This window comes from Astatotilapia calliptera, chromosome 13 (assembly GCF_964374335.1).
Source record: "Astatotilapia calliptera chromosome 13, fAstCal68.1, whole genome shotgun sequence".
NCBI lineage: Eukaryota > Metazoa > Chordata > Actinopteri > Cichliformes > Cichlidae > Astatotilapia > Astatotilapia calliptera.
Window position 1 is genome coordinate 2,591,048 of NC_137434.1, and position 6,779 is coordinate 2,597,826.

Consider the following 6,779-nt stretch of genomic DNA (forward strand, 5'->3'; position numbering starts at 1 on the left):
CTCTCATTAACATAAATGATGTGAATACACACATCTTCCCCCACCCCCCACCCACACACACACACACGCGCGCACACTTAAAGAGTAAAAATTGGGCTGGGTTCACATGAGCCAAGTGAGGAAACACTATAACAGGGAGCCGTCTGCACCGGGAGCCGGTCACAGACCGCAGCCTCCAGGCTGGGCACACAGCAGGAGGGAGGCAAAGGAGCCCCCCAGCCAGGCTGAGAGGACCCCCAGAGACCCAGCAGCCACGGTCGATCACAGCCCCGGTGCAGAGAGCCCCCTCCGAGGAAACACTGGAGATATGACACAATAGGCTATATACAGGGTAAAATGATAAAATAAATAAGAACGGGATACAATATAAATATAAATATAAATAGAGTAAGAAGATTAAAAAAATGGATAAGAATAAAATCAATAAATATTAGGTAAAGCCTAAATTAATAATAAAATAACAGGATAGAATAAATAAGCATAAAATAAATAAACGTTAAGTAAAAGCTAAATTAAAAAGGTGGGTCTTGAGCCTGTTCTTAAAAACATGTACGTTCTCTGCGGCCCAGGGCCCTGTGCTTCGTACGTCGCTTACTACATCCAAGATCAAATGAAACATCCAAGACCAAACCATCGCGCTAACCGTGAGCGCGCTAATCCGGTTCCCCGAACACACCTGCTGTTGACGATTAGTACAGCTGGACGCAGTAATGTGACATCACTGGGTGTCGTAAAAGGGGCTACGCATCGATAGTAGAAACATTGATCGGCAACCCTCTGATTGGTCAGCGAAAATGTCGACGGAGCGCGCTCGGCTCAGTATTTTTCGGCAGCAGAGCAAGAACTCTTGAGTGAGGGATTTCAGGAGTTTCAGAGTTTAATCAGAACGCAAGGGAACACTGCAAAGGCTGCAAAAGCAAGGAGCGAGGGCTGGCAGGAAGTTGCTGACAAATTAAACTCGTAAGTAATTTAATAATAACAATAATAATGGAGTGGATTGATATAGCGCTTTTCAAGGCACCCAAAGCGCTTTACAATGCCACTATTCAGTCACTCTCACATTCACACACTGGTGGAGGCAGCTACAGTTGTAGCCACAGCTGCCCTGGGGCAGACTGACAGAAGCCAGGCTGCCATATCGCGCCATCGGCCCCTCTGGCCAACACCAGTAGGCGGTAGGGTAGATTTATTATATTACACTATATTATCCAATATTATATTACATTATATTATAATATGTTATATTTTATCCTCTTTCACATTAGAGCCACGACAGGACCCACTAGAACATGGGAACAGGTAAAAGTGAAATATAAGAATATTCTACAGAATGGTAATATTTATCACTTATATTGCTTTTAGTCTCTTGGAAAGAGACCCTGGAATAATCTGTTTGTTTATAACAGCAACCAAGAAAAGGGCAGAGCAACAAAAGACAGGTGGTGGTCCTGCACCCCCTCGTCAACAAGTTGGTTAAGTAAATAATACCCTCACGGGAAAATCGATATCTCTCTATGAGCACACTGTCGCGCTGAGCTAAAGGATCCTGTCTGTCCCGCAATATACGCTGAATTCTGAGGACTCTCCTTATCAATCTTGCACCTTCCGCAATGGGTGGCTCGCGTATACGGACAGGACATGGCTGCGACAGACTTCCCAAATCCACCTTCGCTTTTATAGCCGTGGTCTCTCATCTTGATTACACGAAGTAATTTACAATTGCTACTCTGAAATATGAATTACATCTGTAATAATCACATACATGTAATAGAATGTTAATAGTACATTTCCCTTTTTTAGGAAATGACCTGTATGTATCTGTGTGACATCAATAAAAGGATCAAGTGCTGCATTATCTTTAGTTACATTGATGTTATTTATTTATGGTGAAACAGTGGTGGAATATCGCTGTTGCTTTCGTATAAATGAAGCGGACATACCTGCGTGGCCGCGATCTAATCCTGTTTACATAAAGTAAACCTGCTCCCCAGCAGGTTTACGCTTACGGCTCTGTTGCTATGACAGCAAGTCCCGGATGAGCTTCGGGGAACCGAACGATCCAGGATCACGCAAAATCGTCAACAATCTAATCCAGCTAACTTACTTAGCGAGGTACGAAGAACAGGCCCCTGAGCTCCTCCGGCAGGCTGTTCCACAGACGAGGACCATACCACTGAAAAGCTGCCTCTCCGTGAGTATGTGTCCTGACTTTAGGGACAATCAAAAGGCCAGTACCAGAGGACCTCAGGGTCCGCGAGGGTTCATATGGTAAAAGCAGATCTGAGAGATAAGAAGGCCCAAGACCATTAAGACATTTAAAAACCAATAAAAGAACTTTAAAATCGATCCTGAAACACACGGGGAGCCAGTGCAGCGATTCTAAAACCGGTGTAATGTGGGCCCGCCCTCTGGTCTTCGTCAGCACACGAGCTGCCGAGTTTTGCAAAAGTTGTAAAGTTGAAATATTCTTCTTAGGAAGACCAGAGAGCAGGGCATTACAGTAATCAATGCGACTGGTAATAAAAGCATGCATCAGCATCTCCGTGTTGGCCCGAGAGAGAATAGGGCGGACTCTGGCTATATTTTTTAGATGATAAAATCCAATTTTGGTTACATGTTTAATATGTGGGATAAAACCAAGCTCAGAGTCAAAAATAACACCCAGGTTTTTCACTTGTAGTGAAGGACATAGTGAAAATGCCTCTAATTTAGACAAGAGTTTCTCTCTCTGAGCCTCAGGACCGACGATTAAAACTTCAGTTTTGTCCTGGTTAAGCTGTAAAAAGTTTTCTGCCATCCAAGATTTTATATCTAAAATACAGTTAAAAAGGGCATCCATTGGTCCGGTGTCATCAGGAGACACAGAGATGTACAGCTGCGTGTCATCAGCGTAACTGTGAAAGTTCACTCCATGCCTCCTGATGACACCGCCGAGAGGGAGCATATACAAATTAAAAAGTACAGGGCCTAGAACCGACCCTTGAGGCACACCACATGTCATTTTATGGATCTTAGAGGAGCATGTATCCATGCTCACCATAAAAGTTCTGTCTGAGAGATAGGAAGTGAACCAGTTGTGTACAGCACCAGAGAGGCCCACCATGTGTTTCAGTCTGTTTAAAAGAATAGCGTGGTCTACTGTATCAAAGGCTGCGCTTAGATCCAGTAGCACCAGGACTGAGAGCTTTTGGGCGTCCCAGTTATATCTAAGATCATTTAAAACCTTTAGGAGAGCAGTCTCTGTGCTGTGGTTCACCCTAAATCCAGACTGGAATATCTCCAGGATCTGTCTATCATTTAGAAAGTCATTAATCTGAGTAAAAACAAGTTTTTCTAAGATTTTACTTAAAAATGGTAAGTTGGATACAGGTCTGTAGTTATTAAAATCATTACAATCCAAATTGCTCTTCTTCAGAAGGGGCCTCACCACCGCCGTTTTAAAGGCAGCAGGGAAGACACCCAACTGAAGAGAGCAATTCATCATGTATAAAAGCTCAGCCTCAAAAAATCCATAAAGTGTTTTAAAGAGTGAAGAAGGGATTGGATCTAAAAGACATGTGGTGGGTCTCACTGTGGAGAAAACTTTCTGAAGGTTCTCAGCATTAACCAGGACAAAGCTGTCCAGTGTCTCCTCAGGTACAATCGAGCCCTCAGATGTGTTTACAAACATATCGCATATTGCCGCACAGCAAGAAGGTCCTGAGTTCAATTCCAACATCAGGCCGGGGTCTTTCTGTGTGGAGTTTGCATGTTCTCCCCGTGTTTGCGTGGGTTCCCTCCGGGTACTCCGGCTTCCTCCCACCGTCCAAAGACATGCAGCTTGAGGGGATAGGTTAATTGGAAAATCCAAATTGCCATTGTGTGAATGGTATGAATGTGCGAGTGAATGTGAGTGCGAATGGTTGTCTGTCCCTGTGTGTTGGCCCTGCGACAGACTGGCGACCTGTCCAGGGTGTACCCCGCCTCTCGCCCTATGACAGCTGGGATAGGCTCCAGCGCCCCCCGCGACCCTGAAAAGGATAAGCAGAAGCGAATGGATGTATGGATGGAAGAAGGGATTGGATCTAAAAGACATGTGGTGGGTCTCACTGTGGAGAAAACTTTCTGAAGGTTCTCAGCATTAACCAGGACAAAGCTGTCCAGTGTCTCCTCAGGTACAATCGAGCCCTCAGATGTGTTTACAAACATATCACGATTAGATAAAATATCAGATCTGATGGCGCTGACCTTTCCCCTGAAGTGGTCTGCAAACTGCTCACAGAGTGAGTCTGTGGGGGTTCTTTGGGAGCTGTTAAAATCAGGGTTAAATAAATGATCTATGGTGGAAAAGAGGACCTTGGGATTATTTTTGTTATTACTCATTATTTTGGCGAAGTATGAATTTCTTGAGTTCCTTAATGTATTATTGTACACTTTAAGTTGCTCGCAAATTATTTGATGGTTGATAGCATTTTTATTTTTCCTCCACCTCCTTTCTGCTGCCCTGCAATTTCTTTTGAGTTTTTTGACTTCTTCGTTCCTCCAGGGTGATACATGTTTTACGTTAATCTTTTTGGTGGTGAGTGGAGCAACGGAGTCAAGGCTTTTCTTCAGTTTGCTGTTGAAATGATTAAAAATCAAATCGCAGGGTGCAGGTAAAATCACAGGGGGGCATTCGTCTAAAACCCTGGTAAAATTTGCAGCCACTTCAGAGGTTAGATAGCGCCTCCTCACAGTTCGCACCGAGGTCTCCCGCTGAATAAAACCGGTGATGTTAAAAAACACACAGTAGTGGTCAGAGACAGCCAAGTCAACAACAGAGGACACGCTGGTGGACAGCCCATGGGTGATGACCAGGTCCAGAGTGTGTCCACTGTTGTGAGTCGGCTGTGTGACGTGCTGGGTAAAATCCAAACAGTGAAGAATGTTTAAGAATTCTTTTGATGCAGAGTCAGAAGGATTATCTATGTGCAGGTTAAAATCACCGGTTAAAATTATCATATTATAGTTTGAATGTATGTTTGTTAAAAATTCTGAGAATTCCTTGATAAAAGCAGCGCTGTCTTTAGGTGGTCTATAAACTGTGACAGATAAAACTGAAGGGCTGCTGAAAACAATAGCGTGGAATTCAAAAGTGGTAAAATGATCAAATAAAATTTGTTTGGAGGTGAGTGTGTTGTTGGCTAAAGATGCAGTCCCACCACCTCTCTCACCACTTCTAATAGAAAAAGAGAAATTAAAATTTGGTGGGGAGGCCTCAGTGAGAACAACTGGTGCATCCGAACCCAGCCATGTTTCAGTTAAAAATAAACAGTCAAGTTTATTATCTAAAATTAAATCATTAATAATAAAAGACTTGTTCAACAGAGAGCGGACATTTAAAAGTGCCATACTGATTGAGACTGGTGGATTTTTGACAATAGAGTTGAATGGATGTTGATATTTTTGAAGAGGCCGGAGGTTATTAATGTTTTTGGAGTTACTGGATTTCTGATAATTCTGTTGCTCTCTGTTTGTGATTATGACGGGTATTGTGTTGACTGTGGGAAAGAGAGGTCCGAGTCCAGAGTTTTGTGTATTACTGTTAAAAGTGGAACAAATATAGGAGCTGGAGCCAGGGGAACATCAGTCAGTGGCAGACAGATCTGCAGGTAATGTCAATTTGGGGTAGTGACAGGGCGATGTGCGGGAGTGCTGTACGCCAAATGCCAAATTGGCGGACAGCAAACGGCGTCCCCAGGCGTTGAGGTGGAGCCCGTCTGCCCCAAAAAGATGCCTCCTCTCCCAGAAGGCATCAAAATGTGGTTTAGTGTAAATTACTTTTTGTAGTGACTCTAAAATGAAATTTTAGTTTGTTTAATAAAGCTTAAATCAAAATTTTAAGTTGGCTGAAAATATTTTTCAAAAATTCAAAATCCAATGTTTTTTTTTTTTAAATGCTTTATTGTATAAATGTAATAAAGTATTACCTTTATGGCAACCAACACAGCTTTTGATCAAACACATTACACATTTGTCCTTTTCAAAACACATATGCACAAAATGCAAGTAACGCTTAGTAGGACCACAAAGTTGTCATCAAAGTGTAAAGTGCAACACAGTATTACACAAATATCAATCTCAACACATATAGTGTCAACTATGAAAAAGTGCCCCAAGAGTATACAGAAACTTCTCTTCAGCTATAGCCAATGAATAAATATCTGAACAGTGTAGCTGACCAATGGGGATGAAAAAATATAAACACTCCTTTAGAGTTTTAGAATGTCACAACAGTTTGTTGTATAACTGAGCACATCAAACCTGAAATGCAACCTTTCCCTTGAAACGAAGGCAAATATGTCTGAAAAAAAATTTAAAAATAAATAAAAATACCATACAAAGTATGTATAAAAGCACATTAAATTGGGGTTTGAGGTCTCTTGGAGCATAAAAAAGGCCCAACATCCAAAAGAGACTACATATTTTACATGCTATATGTCCAAACACAGTTGTTCCTTCGCATTATCCCAGCCAACATTTATATGTGGGGCCCATATGGTTTGGAAATGGGCTGAAAAATGGGCCCCATATAGGATTGTCCACGGGTTCCGTAATGGCCCCATGTTAAATGCCCATATTGGTAAAATCTAGGAACTAAATGGGCCCCAACTGGGCAACATACACAAAAACCCACCCAGGCCCCATCTTTCCAGTTTTTGTGGGTACCATGTGGGCATCACATAGGCTAAAAAGTGGGTTTTAAGTGGGATTGTCCACGGGTTCCATAATGGCCCCATTTTATAAGCCCATCTTGGTGT

The 6,779-nt window shown here is 42.5% G+C and overlaps 1 long non-coding RNA gene across 1 annotated transcript; it reads left to right on the forward strand.

Annotated features, from left to right (window-relative positions):
- The first annotated feature begins 351 nt into the window (after positions 1–351).
- On the forward strand, positions 352–1,852 carry LOC145419757 (uncharacterized). The gene is made up of 2 exons (XR_013901098.1): positions 352–1,175; positions 1,266–1,852. It is a non-coding gene; the product is annotated as an uncharacterized LOC145419757 (long non-coding RNA).
- Positions 1,853–6,779: the final 4,927 nt, after the last annotated feature.